The sequence below is a fragment of the Xyrauchen texanus genome, chromosome 9, assembly GCF_025860055.1.
Source record: "Xyrauchen texanus isolate HMW12.3.18 chromosome 9, RBS_HiC_50CHRs, whole genome shotgun sequence".
Taxonomy (NCBI): domain Eukaryota; kingdom Metazoa; phylum Chordata; class Actinopteri; order Cypriniformes; family Catostomidae; genus Xyrauchen; species Xyrauchen texanus.
In genome coordinates, this window is record NC_068284.1 from 9,671,191 (window position 1) to 9,693,908 (window position 22,718).

Below are 22,718 nucleotides of genomic sequence, written 5' to 3' on the forward strand. Positions count from 1 at the left end.
TTGTAAATTTATTTAGAAGACAAAACTGAAATATCACATTGAAATAAGTATCCAGACCCTTGACTCAGCACCAGTAGTGCTATTGCATGGGGTCTAGGAAAGCTCCGCAAAAAACGCTTGAGGGGTGACATGATGTTCAGGGTACACGCGCAAATACGTTGTTGTCAGTGATCTTAGGGCGGTTCACGATTGAGGCCCACCGGCTCATGTCAGTTTTTCAAGTAGGACTTTGGGTTTGAGTTTGTAATTTATGAAAAAATATACAGGATTTCTAAACATGTTTCGCCATGAGTTATGGGCCGTTCACACCGAATGCATTTTTGCATGCATCTGCTCTGTTTTTCAATTGTTTTACTGTGTAAACACATGCTGGGAGAATGTCCTTGACTGCTGCACCATGTGTTTTTAGTGTCTCACGCAGGTCTGGCACATTTTTAGACACTGTATCAAGTCAAAAATGCACGTTGAGACACCTGCATTCTGTTTCATTCGTTGCACTGTGTCTAGGCAGTTTTTAGCGCAGGTGTCACAAGGATTTAGCGTTTTGAACAAGTTCAGGTTGAAAAGAGGTCACTGTTTCAACTTTTAATATTATTCCAGATTGTTCTGCACCAAGCAAAGATTCAGCTCTTGATAAGTGGCAATGTTTTTTTTCTCCCTTCTGCTGTACCTTGTATGTTTACTGTTACTGTTGCGAATATAGCCTACAATGTTTTTCTGAGTGCCGGCTTGTGAATGGATAGCAAGATCGGGAGATGAGAATGGTAAGGATCATCACCTGTCAATGATAGTATCTAACAGCTGTTTGTCATTGTAGTGAGAGTTGGAGACGGATTTAAGGGCAAGCCAGATGCCAGGGAGGGAGAGCTACCCACACACACCCAGAGACTGTGTTGAATTGTTGCCGCTGAAAAGCACGGTTTTGAGTTGGATTCTCCATCTCCATTTCCTCATTTCACCTCTTTGCAAACTTGTTACACTGATGCCAAAACCCAGGATTTAGGAGGAAGAACGTTGCCATGGATGTCTCACCTCTGGAGGACGTATTCAAGACCTCACCAGTCACAGCATCAGGCCCTCCTCGAGCTGCACACAAAACAGGAGCAGTGGTTCATCAGGCTCCTCCAGGCCCAAGCAAAGGACCGGCAGGTGATCTGGAGCTTGCTGTCCCTGGAGGGGGCTTCCGCTGCAACCCTGCGAACGCCCCGCCCCATGATCCGCTGGTCAAGATAAGCCCCCAAGATGATCCTTAGTCCTTCCTAAGCAGAAATCTTTGAGCAGACCGTGGGGCCTGCGGATGGCCGAGTACCCAGTGGGCAGTCCGTTCAATACTACAGTTGTCTGGTGAAGTCCAACTCACGGCTTCTGAGGGGGAAGGTAGAGTCGCACCAGTGCCATCGCCCGACTTAGTTCCAAACAGCCATCCGGCTGGCAGAGGACCACATGGTGGCGTATTCAGGAGCCAGTGATCCCCGAGACCCTCGAAAGAATTGGTATGGATCTCGTCTGACCATTAGAGTGAACAGCACGCAGACATTGCTTTGTGTTGGTTCTGGTGGACTACACAGCGCGATCCAGAAGAAGTGCCTCTATACAACATTTCTGCACGTAGTGCTGTGGAGGCACTCTTCAGTATATTTTCCCAAGTGAGGATTCCGAAAGAATTCCTCACTGATCAAGGTACTACTTTCATGTCACATAAGTACACTATGTGAGCTGAGCAAATTATTGGTTATTAAATTGATTCGGACAAGCATGTACCACACGCAAATGGACAATTTGGATAAACAGTGAATCAAACCTGAAAAACATGATTCGTAAGTTTGTGCACAAAGATGTTCGGAATTGCTTGAACACCTACTGTATTATTCTCAGTTTGAGAGGTCCCACAAGCCTCCATGGGGTTCACTCCATTTTAATTATTGTTTGGGTGAAAACCTCATGGTGTTTTAGACGTTTTGAGGGAAAATTGGGAGGAGGGACCTTCAAACAGCAAAAACTAAATTCAATACGTTCTTGACCTGAGAGCAAAATTAAACACATTGAGGCATCTGTCACAGGAGAATTTGCTAAAGGCTCAAGAACGTCAGTCTCGGCTGAATAACAGGGGAGCTCGGCTACAGGAATTTACACAAGGAGATAAAGTCCTTGTATTACTACCCACATCAAGTTACGGACATGGCTCGGTTGCGAAGAGTATTCCCCAACTTGTTCTCGCCACTTCTCAGTCGTACGAACCTCATAGAACACCATATCGAAACAACCCCAGGGGTAGTGGTATGCAGTCGTCCCTACCGATTACCCGAGCACATAAAAAAAAGTGGTTCAGGAACAATTAATGGCCATGCTCGGTATGGGGGTAATAAAAGAATTCCGTAGTGACTGGGCCAGCCCAGTGGTGCTGATTCCGAAGAGCGATGGCTCTGTCCGGTTCTGTGTGGATTATAGAAAGGTCAACGCAGTGTATAAATTCGACGCATGTCCAATGCCTCGTATTGTCAAACTGCTCTGTCGGTTGGGCAGTTTTATTCAACAATGGATTTGACAAAGGGATATTGACAGATCCCCTTAAGATCAATGTCTTGCGAGAAAACATCCTTCTCCACACCGTTGGCGTACACCAATTTGTGACCCTTCTGTTTGGTTTGTTTGGGGCCCTGGCTACGTTTCAGCGCCTTATGGACTGAGTCCTCAGACCACGCTCTGCGTAAGTCGCTGCCTATCTGAATTACATTATTATATACAGTAACGATTGGCAGTGGCATCTGCAGCATCTGGGGGAAGTTCTGAGGTCACTGCGATGAGCGGGACTTACGACAGACCCCAAGAAGTGCACAATTGGATGGGAGGAGTTATGGTATCTGGGGTTCCACTTGAGTCATGGGCAGGTGCGTCCCTAATTTTATAAGACCACAGCGATTGTGGCCTGCCCGAGACCTAAGACCAAAAAGGAGGTGAGACATTTTCTGGGGCTTGCTGGCTATTATAGAAGGCTTGTGCCTAATTATTCGGACGTCACCAGTGCGCTGACTTATCTCACTTAAAAGGGAACCCCAGACCCGGTCCAGTGGTTTGAGCCATGCCAACAGGCTTTTATGCAGGGGAAAGCTGCGTTTTGTGGCGGGCAGTTGTTACATGCTCCGGATTTTGCTCTCGCTTTTGGTTTGTGTTTTGTTTTTGTTTTTTTGCTCTCGCTTTTGTTTTACAGACCAACGCATCGTAAAGGGGAGCCGTGTTGTCCAAGGTGGTCGAGGGGGAGGAGTGCCTGGTGTTGTACATCAGCCGGAAGCGTTCAGTGAGAGAGGAGAGGTACAACACCATAAATAATAATAATACTGTATCATACTGTAATTCTAATGTATTATAATAAAAAACTGGACAACAACAAATAATTGTTGGGTTATAATAATAATAAATAACAACTGAATTTCAAAATTTTAGTGAGTTTTGTAAAAAAAGATGTAGGTCAAATTGCTTTATTTTACTGTATTGTTGAAAAAAAGGAAAACATGCATTAACTATCTTGAACTAGAATTTTATTTCATTAAACATGTTGAATGTACTTGGCTACAATGGCTGATAGGATGAATTTAAAATTATGATTTTAAATAAATCTTATGTAATTTCTTAAGTATAATTTTTTTAAAATGGGGGCACGGGTGGGTCGGTTGTTTGGGACATCAGAAATTGTAAACCCGCCCCTGTTCAGTACTTAGTCGAAGCACCTTTGGCAGAGATTACAGTCTGAGGTCCTGAGCGCTCTGGACCAGGTTTTCATAAAGGATATCTCTGTATTTTGCTGCATTCAGCTTTCCTTCAACCCTGACCAGTCCCCTTGTCCCTGCCACTGAAAAACACCCCACAGCATGATGCTACCACCACCATGCTTCACCATGGTGATAGCATGCTTGGTGCTTGGTTTCCTCCAGACATGACACTTGGAATTAAGGCCATACAGTTCAATCTTAATTTCATCAGACTACAGAATCTTGTTTCTCACAGTCTGAGAGTCATTTAGGTGCATTGTTATGTGTCTTGCATTGAGGAGAGGATTCCGTCTGGACACTCTGCCATAAAGCCCAGATAGGTGGAGTGTTGCAGTGATGGTTGTCCTTCTGCAAGTTTCTCCCATCTTCACACATGATCTCTGGAGCTCAACCAGAGTGACCATCGGGATCTTGGTCACCTCTCTTACCAAGGCCCTTCTCCCCTGATTGTTCAGTTTGGCCAGGTGGCCAGCTGTAGGAAGAGTCCTGGTTGTTCCAAACTTCTTCCATTTAAGAATTATGGATGCCACTGTGTTCACTTTGATATGTATATTCAGCTGTGAGACCATATATAGACAGGTGTGTCTTTCCAAATCATGTCCATTCAGTTGAATTTGCCACAGGTAGACTCCAATCAAAGTGTAGTTTTTTCTTTTCAATAACCCCTGTTCTATTCTATTCAATTCCATAGAGAAAATCTATACATATTCTGCAGGGTACTTTACTATTGTTTAATGTTATCAAAGACAGCGGTGAGGTTTTACTTAATAAAGGATTCATAAGCAAATAAATAACATATACAGTATATTGGCCACAAAATTTTATAGAATAAAGAAAAAAAAAATCTATTTTATTCTAATACAAAGAGCAATACAATTTTTAAATCTCTTTTCCTAAAAGTCAGCGCAAATTTGCTCGCCTCTTGCCAAGTAGAGCAAATGGCCTGTCATTGTAATACCCTGTTAATCCGACTGGCTTACTTACACTCAATTACCAAGACAAGAGATCAAATTATCCCCACCATTTATTCAAAGATTTAATCAGATCTTTGCAAAAATAACCATTCTTTTTTCTGATCACGGCCTTAGATATTAGAAAAATTAGGTATCACCTTAAGAATAAGTTATGATTTCAGTTTAATGCTTAAGCAGGGGCCACAGATGTGTTGATTTAGCAGTGCAATGAAGGTGGATATAATTGCCTGTCTCAGGCTAATAATAGTGGTGCTAAATGTCAGTGTATTTCAGTATATGTGCCTTGAACAGTACCAGTACTCACTTGCAGATAGTGCAGATTGTGATTGGAAAGTGATAATGCTGCTTATTATCAGTCTCATTATTGTGTGAATCTGAGCATATAGACACACTTTATGATTCAAGTTTCAGTAATTATCATGCAGTGATGGGCGGTATGAGCGAAGCTATTAGCTTTAATACATTTCTGAGTAGCGAGGTGGTAGCTTCGCTAGTTTTTAAATCAAGTATCTTTTCAGTAGCGAAGCTATATTTTTGCTAAGGTAGTGGTGTAGCTTTGAGGATAGCTACACCGCTACATCATGTCTTGTACCTGGTGTTTACTATCTCCAGTTTTGAATCAAAACTAAAGATGTCCGATCACAAATTAATCACTCATCTGAGTCAGAATTGTTCACATGTGATAGGAAAGTGGCCTGGACCAGTCTGAATGAGCTCACGGAGTAATTTACAACACAGAAAGTAAAGGTAATGCTGGTTGCAGTGGATCTACAATCAATAGAAACTAATTCTGCAAATGCATCCTATCATTTGCCAGTGGTGAAGAAGGTCTTTATAAAGTTAGCATAATGCTTGCAGCTTGACTTCTGCAGGTAAATTTTTTTTAAAACAAAAGAGTATCAAAACATTGGAATTACCATGTTTTTTGGACATGTACCATTACTTGGAGGCACTATGTTAATACAATGGTAGGCTATATGAATATGGTAATCATATAGTGAAGTACCATGGTCATTTTTTTAACTACCTTAGAGTACCATGTAAATATAATAGTATATGAATATGGTAATCATATATAAATGTACCATGGTAGTAAGTACTTTGAAGCACCATGCAACTACAGAATGGTACATACATATTGTAATTGAATTTCAAAGTACGATGGTATTACAATCCGATACCATCAGAAATCACATTGTTATTGCCCAGATGTGCTCTCTCTCTCTCACACACACACACACACACACACACACACACACACACACACACACACACACACACACACACACACACACACACACACACACAAATTAGTTTTTATATCATTGTGTGGACTCTCCATAGACTTCCATGCAATTTATGGATTTTATACAGATCTAACGATAATTTCTATCCCCTAAACCTAACCCTCACAGAAACCTTTTTGCATTTTTACAGTTTCAAAAAAACATAGTTTAGTATGTTTAATAAGCCCTTTCCCTCACGATGACCGCTGGCTGGGCCACACAAGGTAGGTGATATCAGGTTTTACTATCCTTGTGGGGATATATGGTCCCTACAATGTAGTATAAACATGCACACACACACACATACACACACACACACACACACACACACACACACACACGATCAGAGGTTAGTATTGGGCTACATTTACTCAGTTACATTTACTTGAGGAACTTTTTTGGGGGAAAAATTACTTTTAAAGTAGGTTTAAAAGTGGGTACTTTTTACTCTCACTCAAGTAAATTTCAAATATTTTTTTTTACTTTCACTTCTTTACAATGGGCGGCATTCCTGTTGTTACATTGCAGGGTTTAATTTTAATTAATGTGTAATTTATTGAGAGATTATTGAATGGGACTTTTACGAGAGCTAAAGTTCCTACAGCTGTCTGTGCTACTGCTGACTGTAACCCGACACACACACACACAAGTAGAGACAGTCACAATGTCAGTGAGAACTGCTTTTAATGTGTTTAAAAGCAGTGCAACAGTACAAAAAGGGGCAAGTCAAGAGAAGAATGGTCAAGGGGGAGCATAGGGTCAAAAGCTGGGGTAATCTGAATAACAATAACAAGTGGGAACGAAGACAGGGGAACGAGTTGGCAAGCTAAGAGGTGACGAGTAGGGGCAAAACTAGACGGGACTAGCAGGGGCAAAACTAGAGGGACTAGCAGGGGCAAAACTAGACGGGACTAGCAGGGGCAAAACTAGACGGGATTAGCGGGGCAAAGGTACGGGAAACCAAACACACAATAACCAACACCCGTGAAACGGAAGTGCTGGGTATTTATAGGGGAAGGTGCAGGTGTAACGAATGACAGGTGATGAGACGAGTGCAGGTGAAACTAATGTGTGAAGATAGGAAGCGCGTGAGTGCAAGTGGGTCAGAGGGGGGAGAGAGTTTACGAGCGAGAGCTCGTAATAGCAGAACGAGCGCAGTGAGCTCAGCGAGGGAGGAAACAGAGCGTACGAGCTCAAGGGGGCGGAGCGAGGAAGCGGGAGCGGAGTGTATGTGTGCATGCACGAGGAAGCGGAGATGGGGCAGAGGAAAGGGGTTCGTGACAGTACTCCCCCCTCTGAATAGGACGGCTCCTGACGGCCGCGCTCGGCTGCGAGGAGCGCGAGAGGACAGAACGAGCGTGTGAGCTCGAGGGGACAGAACGAGCGTGTGAGTTCGGGGGGACAGAACGAGCGTGTGAGGTCGAGGGGACAGAACGAGCGTGTGAGCTCGAGGGGACAGAACGAGCGTGTGAGCTCGCGGGGGCAGAACGAGCGTGTGAGCTCGCGGGGTGCAGAACGAGCGTGTGAGCTCGCGGGGTGCAGAACGAGCGTGTGAGCTCGCGGGGTGCAGAACGAGCGTGTGAGCTCGCGGGGTGCAGAACGAGCGTGTGAGCTCGAGGGAGCAGAACGAGCATGTGAGCTCGAGGGAATAGAAAACCCACAAAACACACAAACAATATGAGGGCAGTCCAAGGGGGTCAATGGGCAGTTCAAGGCAAGGTCAGGGGGAACATAGTGGACAGGCGGGTGGTTGGGAGGTCTAGGGGGCAGCCATAGGGCAGAGACTGGGTCAGGAGGTCTGGAAGGCGACTGGAGGACAGGGACTGGGTCCGGGGGTCGGGAAGGTGACCACCGGACAGGAATAGGGTCCGGAGGCCAGGGAAGAGGCCACAGGACAGGTAGAGGGTCAGGAAGTCCGGGCTGAGCCGTGAAAGGCGGAGCCATCAGAGGCGGCACCATAGGTGGCTCTGGAGGTGGGGTCCTGGAAGGCTCCGGAGGTGGAGCCGACGGAGGCTTTAGGGGCGAAGGCCTGGAAGGCTCTGGAGGTGGAGCCGAAGGAGGCTTTAGGGGCAAAGGCCTGGAAGGCTCTGGAAGTGGAGCCGAAGGAAGCTTTAGGGGCGAAGGCCTGGAAGGCTCTGGAGGTGGAGCCAAGGGGGGCTTTAGGGGCGAAGGCCTGGAAGGCTCAGGAAGTGGAGCCCATGGAGGTGGCGCCGTAGGTGGCTCCAGAGGTGAAGCCCTGGAAGGCTCTGGAGGCAGAGCCGAGGGAGGTGACGCCGTGGGAGGTGGCGCCGTAGAAGGCTCCAGGAGTGAAGCCCTGGTAGGCTCTGGAGGCAGAGCCATAGGAGGTGGCGCCGTAGGAGGCTCCAGAGGTGAAGCCCTGGAAGGCTCTGGAGGCAGAGCCGAGGGAGGTGACGCCGTGGGAGGTGGCGCCGTAGAAGGCTCGGGAGGCGAATCTCTAGAAGGCTCTGGAGTCTTAGGGAGCAGAGCCGTAGGAGGCTCAGGTGGCGGAGCCGTGGAAGGCTCGAGAGGCGGAGCCCTAGGAAGCTCTGGAGTCTTTGGGAGCAGAGCCATGAGAGGCTCGGGAGGTGGAGCCGTAGGAGGCTCTGGAGGGGGAGCCGTAGGAGGCTCGGGAGGCAGAGCCATAGGAGCCTCTAGTGGCCGAGCCCTGGAAGGCTCGAGAGGCTTGAGGGGGGAGCCATGAAAGACTCGAGAGACGGAGCCCTGAGAGGCTTGAGAGGAGGAGGAGCCCTGAAAGACTCGAGAGGGGGAGCCCTGAGAGGCTTGAGAGGGGGAGGAGCCCTGAGAGACTCGAGGGGCGGAGCCCTGAGAGGCGGAGGAGCCCTGAGAGACTCGAGAGGCGAAGCCGTGAGAGGCTTGAGGGGTGGAGCCATGAAAGACTCGAGGGATGGAGCCCTGAAAGACTCGAGAGGTGAAGCCGTGAGAGGCTTGAGAGGTGGAGCCATGAAAGACTCAAGGGATGGAGCCCTGAAAGACTCGGGAGGCGAAGCCGTGAGAGGCTTGAGGGGTGGAGCCGTGAAAGACTCGAGGGATGGAGCTCTGGGAGGCTCGTGAGGAGGAGCAGAGGCCGGCAGAGTCGTGGAAGACTCTGAGGGCGGAGCAGAGGTCTGCAGAGCCGTGAAAGACTCTGAGGGCGGAGCAGAGGTCTGCAGAGCCGTGGAAGACTCTGAGGGCGGAGCAGAGGTCTGCAGAGCCGTGGAAGACTCTGAGGGCGGAGCAGAGCCCGGCAGAGCCATGGGAGACTCTGGGGGAACCTCTGCGGTCTTGAGCACAAGACGAGACTGGGGAGAAGGGGGCCCTCTTCCTTCTCTGACGTCTTCGGCCAACAGGGGATGTGGCCATGGGGACGGTCGAGGCTACAGGCGCTGGCTCTGGGGCGGTCGAGGCTACAGGCGCTGGCTCGCTGACCGTGGCAGACATGGCCGCTGGCTTGTTGGCCGTGGCGGGCATGGGCGCTGGCTCGTTGGCCGTGGCGGGCATGGGTACTGGCTCGTTGGCCGTGGCGGGCATGGGCGTTGACTCGCTGGCCGTGCCAGGCTTCGAGGCTGGGGCCGTGACAGGCCTCGGGATTGGGGCCGTGTCAGGCTTCGGGACTAGGGCCGTGTAAGGCTTAAAAACGGGGGCCGTGTGAGGCTTCAAGACGGGGGCCGTGTGAGGCTTCAAGATGGGGGCCGTGTGAGGCTTCAAGAGGGGGGTCTTGGTGTGGAGCGCTGGTTCAGTGTCTGCCTCCCCCACAGTGAACGAGGAACCAGAGTACAGTAGGGCGAGGTCAATAAACTGAACCAGGTTAAGGGGGCAGCGACCACCAGGCATTAATGATGAGGTTGGCTCATTCAGTCCACATTGAAAAATGTCTTTCAGAGCCACCTCATCAAAATTCACCTGGTCAGCCAGGGCACAAAAATCAAAAATAAAAACCTCCAAGGGTTGACTCCCCTGACGCAACCCCAAGAGTCGGGCCGCTGGCTCCATAATGTCAAGGGCGGGCTTATGCGTTACACAACCGCTGCCTTGCATAGAAAACCCTAGGTTAGCGCCCGAAGAGTGCACGGCGCTCAGAAATGCACTGGATGCATAAACTGGCTCGGGGGCAGACACAGGTGAAACAGGGTGACATAAATCAGACATTGTGCATACCTGCTGCCCCCGGGCCATGAGCGCGTGGTCCTCTCTCCACACTGTAGCTCCGCGCGCCGAATGTGATGTGCTTCTCCGCTCTAGAGAGCTGCGCGAATCCGTGGAGTGACGCGTTGTGACTGCTACGGTGAGGTTGGTTATTCTGTAACCCGACACACACACACACAAGTAGAGACAGTCACAATGTCGGTGAGAACTGCTTTTAATGTGTTTAAAAGCAGTGCAACAGTACAAAAAGGGGCAAGTCAAGAGAAGAATGGTCAAGGGGGAGCGTAGGGTCAAAAGCCGGGGTAATCTGAATAACAATAACAAGTGGGAACGAAGACAGGGGAACGAGTTGGCAAGCTAAGAGGTGACGAGTAGGGGCAAAACTAGACGGGACTAGCAGGGGCAAAACTAGACGGGACTAGCAGGGGCAAAACTAGATGGGACTAGCAGGGGCAAAGGTACGGGAAACCAAACACACAATAACCAACACCGGTGAAACGGAAGTGCTGGGTATTTATAGGGGAAGGTGCAGGTGTAACGAATGACAGGTGATGAGACGAGTGCAGGTGAAACTAATGTGTGAAGATAGGAAGCGCGTGAGTGCAAGTGGGTCAGAGGGGGGAGAGAGTTTACGAGCGAGAGCTCGTAATAGCAGAACGAGCGTGTGAGCTCGCGAGGGAGGAAACAGAGCGTACGAGCTCAAGGGGGCGGAGCGAGGAAGCGGGAGCGGAGTGTATGTGTGCGTGCACGAGGAAGCGGAGATGGGGCAGAGGAAAGGGGTTCGTGACACTGACACAGACACGTTGATGTCATCAATGCTGCAGCATCAAACTCTTCAAGTGAAACACTTCCTTCGCTCTGCACAGTGAAAAAAATAATAGTTTCGTAGATAATATTTAAAGATTAAAATCTCAGCTTCAGTTTAAGGCAGCACTATGAGGTAAATTGTGGCTCTAATGAAAACGTGTGTTTTACAGTGACATGGTGATAGTAATTTAGAATGTAAATATGGGCTCTTGTGACATTAGTTTATATATGTACATTTTTAAATCAGTGCAGCAATATATCAGTGTGCTTAGTAATACCGACTCACTGACAAGCACCATCTCTGATCAGACATCAGACATCAAGTTTCCCCTGTGGTGCAACCAGAAGCGCATTGCGTCAGAAGCGTGGAAAACCTGGATTCAGATCCTGCGTTGAAACCAGGAAGTAATCGTATTCACATAATCAGTGACGAGCGTGATTCTGAGGTTGAAGTTTACCTTTAAAATTACATTTTACTACACTGATGGTTAGGTTTAGGTTTGGGGTTTGGGTTGGGGGATTAAGTTTATAAAATATGCATTCCTCTTCACTGTATTACAGCTGAAAACAACTCGCTTCACAACTCACTTTTGGCGCCCTTCTGTGGAAAATGGAGCTCACACGTTCACACCCAACAACACTTACCGCTTTGGCCACTGGGGTCAATGTTTTGAATTTCGGTTTTGAGATCAGTCTGACAAAACAGGAAAGAGGACGGTGCTTGTTAAACTAATTCATGGGGTCTTTAAGAGTTTCTGGTGGCATATCGGGGATAATGATCATATGCCTTCTTGGCCCAAAAGAATGAAAAAACAAGCTTTTACACCTAATTAAATTAATAGACTGTGGCTATATAAGTAGTCTATTACAGTCTTTCACTAAGTGAGTCATGTCTTTGAGTGTTAGAGAGAACACACTGATAAACAGTAGACCCCTTTAGTAAATGAGAAGCCACATACAAACGAAAGCAACTTTCAGCAATAAATGATGACTCTCTCGAGTAGATTGCATAGCCCACTTGATGGGTCAAATATGGAGTGTTGTTTTCCATCAGTTCAGAAAGATGATAAGAGATGTTGTCATTTCACCACTTTAGTTTGTCCCAGGGCATGCAATACATTTTATCCCATTATTTTTCCGCTAATTTAAAACGGGTAAATCTGGAGAAGTCAGCAACCAGTTTCCTTTATGTTAGATGCTCTCAAAGTGTAAACGAAGCCCAAACCGAGCTACAGAGAAGTAACGTTACATCAGCATTGCATAATTTAGGAGATCAAACACTTGCAAATGTACAAGTGTTCAGAGAGAATTTCTGAGAGCCCTGCGGCGGAGAGGAAAGGCTTGTTCTGCTCTCGCTTTTCCACCCTGAAAGCAGTAAAACATTTTGAAGTCATAAGGTAGAAAGGAAGGAAGGAAGCCCACTCTTTTGTGTGGCGAGCTCTTAGACTCTCCAATGATGCTAATGAGACACACAAGTCAGAAAATGTATTGAAATATCACTTCTTGGTCATTTATTGAATTTTAAATTAATTTGACAGTTTTTTTTAACAAGACATTTTTAGTCTAAACAAGTGGTAATCAACCTTTGTAACTCCAAGGTAAACTCTCATTGTAAAAGACAATTAAAAATATATATATTTTCAAGTTTTTTTGTTTGTTTTTTTACAAACGAGTGTTGTCTATGTGTTGAAATATTTGCACTTTACACTTTAACACTTTACACTGAATATTTTATTTTGTTAAGGGGTTATAAAGGGGTTTGTTATTGACTAATTATTTATCTACAAATGCATTTCAAAACACTAATATGCATTTATAACACCATTAATAAAAAAGGGTGACTTTCATGCAACACATGCCAAATAGTAAATATTTTAGCATACATGTTATGCATGCTTAATAAATCGTATTCAAAATAAATAACAATGCTGTATTCTTGAAATGCTGAAGTTTGCAAGATGCAACATTTGTTATTATTATTATTATTATTTGTTTTCATAATTTCTTTTGAATGAACATTTTGATTATTTAAATTACTTCAATGTAAAATAGTTTTATTTAAATAATTTAAAGACATCATTCGGCCCCTTGGACTTTTATTATGGCCCCCATGTGGGCCACGCCTAAACTGTATTTTTGAAAGAGAAGCATATGTCCTAACTCACTTTTAGATGTGCCAAAACCTGACCTAAAATGCAAAACAACATGAGACAAGATAAACCATTTGTTATGTCATCATTAAAGTCAACTGACACTTTCACAGTCATGAAAATACTGACAGTTTAAAGCATGTATTTAGGAATAGTTCACCCTAAAATTAAAATGATGTTATTATTTACGTACCCTCATGGTATTTCAAAACTGCTATCTTTTCCATAAAACAGGAAAGGATACATTTTGAAGAGTGTTCATGTTGCTCTTTTCCATACAATGACAGTTCATACAGTTGTTACCATGGCAGTAAAGTTAAAAAAATGAAGAAAAAAAAACAAATTCTATAAAAGTAGCTTGTCTCAGGTTACTTAACTGTAACCCCTGTTCCCTGATAAAAGCGGAACAAGAAGCTGCACTGATTTAGCGCTTTGGGAACGTCTTTAGGAGTGACCAGCTGTGAATATCTGTCAATGAAATTGACTGGAATTTATAGCCTCTGCCGGTGACATCATCAGGATGTGCCGGTAGAGGGGCTATAAATAGAAGTGCCACGGGGGCATCGTCAGGTATTTTGTCTGAAGAGCAGTCCTGGGTCATCCTCAGTGCAGCAATGAAGTGCAGCATCTCGTTCCTCAGGGAACAGGGGTTACAGTTAAGTAACCCAAGATGTTCCCTATCAAAAAGCTACACTTTGATGCTGCGCTGATTTAGCGCTTTTGGAACGAGAATATCCTCGCCGCCACGCTGTAGATGTCCGTACCCCTTACGGTTGTGTAGTTGTGCTCACAAGAGCGCGAGAGGTCTCAGGCATGAGCTTGTAATGTAGACTCAAGGACATAAGAGCCCTGAGTGGCATGAACATCCAAACTATAGAATCTTATGAATGTATGCGGAGAGGACCAGCCCGTTGCATTACAAACATGTTGCAGAGGGACACATCTGGCCAAAGCTTTAGAGGAGGTGACCTCTCTGGTAGAGTGAGCCCTGATACCTACTGGTGAATCTTTCGTAGGCCAGGGCAATAACATCCCTCACCCAATGTGAAATAGTTTGCTTGGTGGCGGCCGCCCCTTTGTTACGACTCCAATGACAAATGAATAGTTGCCCTGAATTACGCCACTGGCTAGTGCGGTGTACATAAGTCTTAAGGGCACGGACTGGACAAAGTCCATGAAGTCTTTCCTGCTCCGGCGTTGTAAATGGCGGGGAGCAAAAGGCTTCAAGAGAGACCGGATGTACGGTCGAGAAAGGAACCTTAGGCAGGTAGTCAAGATGAGGGTGCAATATTGCTTTAGCCATTCCTGGGGCAAAATCTAAGCAGGGTGGCAAGACAGACAGAGCCTGCGGATCCCCAATTCTATTTAGAGAAGTAATTGCCATAAGAAAAACCATCTTGAGAGTCAGAAGTTTATCAGACGCTGACTCTAGAGGTTCAAAGGGGGTCTCAACCAGACCCTCAAGGACTATTGCTAAGTCTCATGAGGGGATCCTGGTCCTAGCGGGAGGTCTCAAATGCATGGCTCCACGAACGAAGCGAGCGAGCAGGGGATGTTTTCCCAATGGCATCTCGTCAATCAAGGCGTGGCAAGCCAATAGAGCGGCCACATAAACCTTGAGAGTGGCGGGGCATGTGACTGCTGATAATATTTCCTGCAGAAAGTCTAGAACTGAAGCAAACTGGCAGTTAATTGGATCAGCATTATGTGTACTGCACCATCTTTCAAAGACACCCCATTTATTGCCATAACTTCTTTTAGTAGCGGGAGCCCTAGCACTTAGAATGGTCTTGATAACTTCAGGTGAAAGCCCAGTGTCCCTCAGTTGGTACCCTTCAGGGGCCAAACATGAAGGTTCCACAGCTCGGGCCGGGGATGAAATATTGTCCCCTGTGCCTAAGACAGAAGGTCCCTCCTGTCCAGAATCGTCCAAGGCAAGCCGTCGAGGAGAGACATTATCTCCAAGAACCATACTCTGTTCGGCCAACGCGGTGCTATCAGTAAGAGGCAGGACCCTGGCTGGCGAACTCTGGCCAAGACTCCCGGGAGCAGAGAAACCGGAGGAACGCATACAGGCGCATTCTGGGCCATGTATATGCCATCGCGTCCTGACCCAGAGGGGCTGGATGACTCAGAGAGAAGTAGAGGGGACATTGCACTGTCTGTTGGGAGGGGAAGAGGTCCACTTATGCTTTGTAAAATCTCAACCAGATTTGTTTCACTATCTCAGGGTGGAGTTTCCTCTCCCCCGTCGGTATTTTCTGTCTGGATAGAAAATGTGCTCCCACATTCAGGCATCCAAAGATATAAACTGCCCAGATTGACAGGAGCTTGCCCTGGGCCCAAATGAGAATCTGCCGTGCCAGTCTGTTCAGCTGGTGTGAACGTAGACCTCCTTGATGGTTTATGTAAGAGACTACTGCTGTGTTGTCCACCCGCACCAGGATATGGTAGCCTCTCAAATACTGGAGGAAGTATTTCAGAGCCAGAAATACAATCAGGTGGTGGTGGCGTAGAGGGATAAGCACATAACTTGTAATCAGAAGTTCGCTGGTTCGAACACCACAACCACCACCATTGTGTACTTGAGCAAGACACTTAACTCCAGGTTGCTCCGGGGGGATTGTCCCTGTAATAAGGGCTCTGTAATTCGCTTTGGATAAAAGTGTCTGCCAAATGCATAAATGTAAATGTAATAACATGTTGTGTAACATTGCTGTTACAGTTATCAAATCATCAACTTGAGGCAGATCAAGCTAGTTCTTGTGACTGTGTATCACAGTCTGATTACTAGTATCAGCCAGTCGTCTATATAATTTAGAATGCGGATGCCCAATATTGAAATATTGCAAGGCTTCGCCCCTGAAAGCAAACCTCAGGAACTTCCTGTGTTGTGGCCGAATTTCTATATGAAAGTATGCGTCCATGAGATCGATTGTGATCAAACAATCATGATGTTGGATTTGAGACACGACCGTCTTGACAGTTAGCATCTTGAACTTGAACGCCCTGACTGAGTGATTCAAGCCTTGAAGGTCTAAAATCGGACGCAACCCCCCACCCTTCTTGGGAACCAGGAAGTATCTGCTGTAACCTGACACTTTCTCTGGAAGGGGAACATGTTCTATGGCCCCTTTGACCAAGAGATTTTGCAGTTCTTTCCACAGTAGACATGCTTGTTCCGGTTTCACGGTAGTGGAGACCACGCCATTGAAACGCGGAGGACGGCGAGCAAATTTAATTCTGTAGCCTTTTCCTACAATTCTTAGAACCCACATAGAAACGCCGGGGAATGGAGAGGTTTCGTGGGGGTATCGGGAAGGTACAGGTGGATGTTTCACGCACCCCGACACGAAGGGGGCTACCCCCAGAAGGCTGGGCGCAAAACCATCAGGGTTTTCTCTTCTTTGAGATGACGACCCTGAGGTCTTGCTTTGGGGGCTGCTGAGGGCGACGAACCGGCCCCCAGTCTCTACGACGGGAGCACGATTCACCACGCTCTGTTTTTGAGCCTCCCTTCTAGAAGGACCGGGGTGGGGCTGGGTGGCCGACGGCCCCTCCCCTCTGAGTGCAGCGAGGAAGGAATTGCCCGAAGGCGTCCTCATGACTCTTCGCCTCCTGGAACCTGGTGATGACCATGTTCAGAGCGTCACCAAATAAGCCAGAAGGACTGAGAACAGATCGCAATGCTCGCACCCGCCCCGCCCCAACGCAAGAGCAGCATGCTCTTACCTCAAACACACAAAACAAAACTGGTGTGTGTACCGCTTGCTTTGTTTATCAGTCATTCTTCTTTTCTTTTTTTTTTAAAAGAGAACGGTTTCTGCGCATTGCCTAACAAATTCTAACTCCTAACAGAGGAAAGTAGACAGGTCAACACACACAGAGTGATCTGAAGACAAAAGATCTGCCGATGCACCTGTGGTGCATCTATTATAGCTCCTGTACCGGCGCATCCTGATTATGTCACCTGCAGAGGCTATAAATTCTAGTCTATTTCATTGACGTGTTGCACACATATTCACAGCTGGTCACTCCTAAAGACGTTCCTAAAGCGCTAAATCAGCGCAGCCTCAAAGTGTAGCTTTTTGATAGGGAACATACAATTCATGCCCTATATTTCAAATCTTCTGAAGACATATGATAGCTTTTGTGAGGAACAGACAGAATTTTAAGTCATTATTCACTTGTAACCTACCCCCCTTATATCATAAATACATTTTTCCCTAAATCTTATCCTATTTACAAATAGATTTTTGTTGTTTAAAGTATAGACCTCACAACATTTTCTGCTCAAAACAAGATAAAACAATTTGCCAATGGAGGTAGATGGATGTGTGTGTGTGTGTGTGTGTGTGTGTGTGTGTGTGTGTGTGTGTGTGTGTGTGTGTGTGTGTGTGTGTGTGTCTGAGCGTGTATTTATCACTTGTGGGTACCAAATGTCCCCATAAGGATAGTAAAACCCAAAATTTTTGACCTTGTGGGGACATTTTGTCGGTCCCCATGAGGAAAACAGCTTATAAATTTTACTAAATTATGTTTTTTGAAAATGTAAAAATGCAGAAAGTTTTCTGTGAGGGTTAGGTTTAGGGGATAGAATATAAAGTTTGTACAGTATAAAAACCATTATGTCTATGGAAAATCCCCATAAAACATGGAAACACAACAAGTGTGTGTGTGTGTGTGTGTGTGTGTGTGTGTGTGTGTGTGTGTGTGTGTGTGTGTGTGTGTGTGTGTGTGTGTGTGTGTGTGTGTGTGAGCGTGTATTTATCACTTTGTGGGGACCAAATGTCCCCATAAGGATAGTAAAACCCGAAATTTTTGACCTTGTGGGGACATTTTGTTGGTCCCCATGAGGAAAACAGCTTATAAATCATACTAAATTATGTTTTTTGAAAATGTAAAAATGCAGAAAGTTTTCTGTGAGGGTTATGTTTAGGGGTAGGGTTAGGTTTAGGGGATAGAATATAAAGTTTGTACAGTATAAAAACCATTATGTCTATGGAAAGTCCCCATAAAACATGGAAACACAACATGTGTGTGTGTGTGTGTGTGTGTGTGTGTGTGTGTGTGTGCGTGTGTGTTTTCCCCTCTGAACTATCGTTATATGGAGAGAAAAAGAGAACACCCTTTTTCTCCTTGGGCGAACTGTTCCTTTATAATCTGCTGATGATATTTAATACTGCTCTTTCAAGCATCCTTAGTCTGTTACCCATGTTAATTAGCAAAAACACACACCTAAAGCTTTTTTGACCCTCTCATCCTTGTGCAGTTTATGCTGACAAAAGTATGCTGATTATTGAATTCCCACTGCTCTGCTTAAGCTGTATTGCCAGATAAAAGCAGTGCTTGTCCAATTTAGCTCATAGATGGTGACTCCAGAGATCTGTAGTGGGAGAGACAAATCACAAATACCCATAATGGGACAGTGTGCCCGAAGTACTTCGCTAAACAAATGTTCACTCCTACATGGGAATTATCTTTAGGCAAATTCTGAGCAGCATCTTTCTTTTTTTATGTTGAAAAAAAAAAGATGTTGACTTTACCTGTAATGTTGTGCAGGAGAGAAAGGGCTTCACAGTATTTTTGCAGTGGTATAGAGATTGTTCACATTGAATATTACGCTGCCACAGAGAAATTGAAAACAAGCATGTGAACTGTGAACTAATGAGACAGAACTTGTCTTGTATAAAATTAACATTGTATGAAATGCATCAAATGTCTGTCACTGTTCCTTTAAATGGTGATTTTGGCCTGTCCCACTCCAGTTCTCTTGACCTTATCAGCTCTAACTACCAATTAAAATCATCAACAGTGACATAATTTGTTGAATTGATATTAACTGTTGCAAAAAATACAACATTAACTTATCTAAAATTAGCATTATAAACATATTTTAATAACCAAAATGTCCCATATTTTGTGTGCAACCCTGTTGCTACTGCATGATTTTCCCCCTATTAAAATAATGTAGCATCCCATAAAATATTGATACCTAGGAAGTAACATATATTGGCTCTTTTTACAGTGTGGCTGGAAAACAAAAACAAATTCACAAACTGAAGTGTTGACTGCATTTATCAAGCTCAACCATCTCAACCATGTTACTAGTTATTGTAAGACATTTATTTTAAGAAATGTCCTTAATTTAAGGGAAAAATAAGTGCTACTTCTTCTTCAAACTAACATTTGGTCCCAAACTAGTTAGTAATAGATTTAATTAGGTGTAACCAGTCCTGCTCAACCCACTCCGAATGGGATTCAAACCGGTCTCTCTGGCGTGGGAGGTGGGCACACTAACAAGGAGGCTAAAGGCTACAGCTTCTAGTTTCAGTCGCTAGTGCGCCTCTTGAGGCCAGGGGAGTGAGGTTTACACACACTGCACATTACGTACCAGCTGGCTACCATTACGCTCACCCCCCTAAACCTCACTCCTATCCGGGTCACGGTACAACTGTAACAAGTCCTCCTTGATCCACTCCAAATAGGATTTGGGAGGCGCATGCGCTAACAAGGAAACTAAAGCGTCAGTCGCCAGTGCACTTCTCATGCACGGCACGTACCATCTTGCTACCGTTACATAGGCAGCCATGTTATTTGCAACCTGTTATCACAAGAGGTTCCCATGTATTTATTTATGGCTTAAACCTGAGCGTGATGTTAAATTCCTTACCTGAAGGGATGATTTCACGTTGGAGCTCGACTATTTGTCACTTAAAGTTGACCACATTTATATTTACATCAGAGATTAAGGTAATAAAGGGCAGTGGTGGCTCAGCGGTTAAGGCTCTGAGTTACTGACCAGAAGGTCAGGGGTTCAAGCCCCAACACCACCAAGACACCCCTGTTGGGCGCTTGAGCAAGGCCCTTGAACCTATCTGCTCCAGGGGTGCCGTATTATGGCTGACCCTGCACTCTGACCCCAGCTTAGCTGGGATATGTGAAAAATAAATAATTTCACCATGTATATGCAGAAATGTATGTGTGACAATTGATCTATTTATATATAATTTTATAATAAATATTAAACCATAAATGTTTAAATGTGCCTGTAACAAACTTAAGGCCAGGAGGGTAAGGAGAACACAGGAAAATTGTTTCTTCATTTCACAGGTACAGCCTTTAATTAATGATCTCCAGTACTTTACAGCTTCAGAACAACACAATAGTTTTTCCAGCACAACAACAGATCTCTGACTCTCATATCATGCCAACACTAGACTGGCGCATGTTTCTCTCCTCCCTAACTGGAGGTTGTCTGGCCAACTTTATGCCACTCTCCCCATGCTCACTGAAATTAGAGACAGGTGTTAGACATAACTTAGCTCAGGTGCAAGCGCCCTTACCGCTTTCTGTCCCGGACGGCTGCTTGACCACGCCCCCGCTGCCACAGTGCCATAATGTATTCATCTATTAGGAATATTCCTCCTTATGTAAAAAAATAATCTGAAAAATGCTCCGTATTTTTTTTCTTCTTCTTTAAACTGTGCTACCTCTGGTAAGGCGCTATGTAAATGTAACGTTATTAATATTATTATCATTATTATTATTATTATTATTATTAAACTAAATAATGGTGTCTTATCATAAAAAATCCTGATATACTTATGGGAATTTCACCTGTTAGTAGGCTATATATATTTTATTTTCATTTCTTTTAATATTTGAATTTGTATTTATTATTCACTCCAAAATGTGTGCTTGAAACCTCCTGCCTCCATTATAATGTTATGAAACATGCACAGACAAACAAAAATTCTGTTTCATGCAGATATTAATACCAGAAATACTAGGGGAAAACAAAGTTAACAACATATTCCACAGTTAATGTAGCCTAAAAATTTAGCTTCATATAGAAAGAAAAAAGAAAAAGAATAAATAATGGGGGGTTTTTTTTATTTATTTTTTATAATAATGGTATATTTTATTATTATTGTTATTATTCTGCAATTTTTCCCCCCTTTTCTCCCCAATTTGGAATGGCCCATCCACACACAACTCACCACGCGCACCACTTAGAGCAAGAACTACACATTATAGCGACCAAATAGAAGGTTACCCCATGTGATTCTACCCTCTCTAGCAACCGTGCCAATTTGGTTGCTTGGGAGACTGGTAACATTTAAAATTGGGAATTTTATTTAGTTTTGATGCATTTCTGTTTTAAGCCCCACCCACACCCAGAGATACAAATAATTTTGTCCTGTGAACAGATACAGATTCAAATAATGGCTTCGCTCCACACCCCTAATATATATATATATATATATATATATATATATATATATATATATATATAACTGTGACAGGGTGGAGGGCCTCGCTTCTACCATCCACCCCAAAAGAGCAGCCGTGCCCATCTGCCGGGGAACGGAGGAACACGGCCGGCTGGAAGCGGAGCAACGGCCGCCGACTGCGAGGGGAGAAGGGGCTCCTAGCCAACCGCCTGGAGTGGTCAGGGCCTCAGCCAGGGTGGGGGAGACCCCTACCAGCCGCTAAACCTGGTGGGGTCAAGAGAGGACAGCCGACCGCGAGTGGGGAAGGGCTCCCAGCTGACCGCCTGGAGTGGGAAAACCACTGCCAGGGGGATGGGAGACCCCTTCTGTTCCCTGAGAATGCGGCAGGGCATCCGTCCGCAAGGGGTCAGAGGACTGCCTCCGATCCGCCCGGGGAGGCGTGGCTGTCGTCCGTTAATGGGTGGAGGAGTGGCCGAGGACCAAGCTACGACGTATCAGAGAACCGGCGAGTAAGTGTTTTTTTTTCTCTCTCTCTCCCACTGCCGCTCCCCATTGGCCTTTTCCCTTTCTTTTAAATTTTACAGTGTTTTATTTTGTTGGGGGTACTACACTGTTGCAGGAAGTACCCCCTATTTTAATCTTTTTTTTTCCTTCCCCCTGTCCCCTCCCAGATTCAGAAAGGCGGGGATGACCTGCCAGCAGATGGGGTGTAAGGCACGCCCTCCTATAAATGCTTATAAATTCTATAAACGCTTATATATATAAGCATTTATAGAACATTTCCTTTATGCAAATAAAAGTTCACAGAGACAACTTTAAAAAAATAAAGATTTTGACTGTTTTTTTAACAGAAATCTGTGCTTTCTATACATCACTATGAGGCCTGCTTTGCTCCATGATGTGTTTGTGCAATAGAGCATATTTTTGTACTTCCTACAGGGAACATATGTGCTAAAAAAAAGTGTTTGCACTGAGTTAATTGCTTTGCTTTGTGGGGTTGTGTTCAGGCCAGCAGCTCAGATATGTGACTGCTAGATTTTCTCTTGATTGTTTAATGACAGACATGTCCCTTTTTCACTCTTGCCTGCGATCAGTAATTTTCACATGGACAGTCTGGTGTCAGCAATGATGGCCAGCCCTCATTTACTATGACTGGACTCATTCATCATCCGTAGGTCATGGTTTTGTCCCCATGGACAAAAACAGCTGCTCCATTGCTGCAATTCTCTGGGAGATTTGGTCATATCACAGCAATAACTTATGATGCTTTGTCAAGGATACCACCATGTTCCAGAAAAAGAAGAGAAAGCAAATGGAATAAATCAGGTGTAACAATCTAGAAACAAAAGTTGAA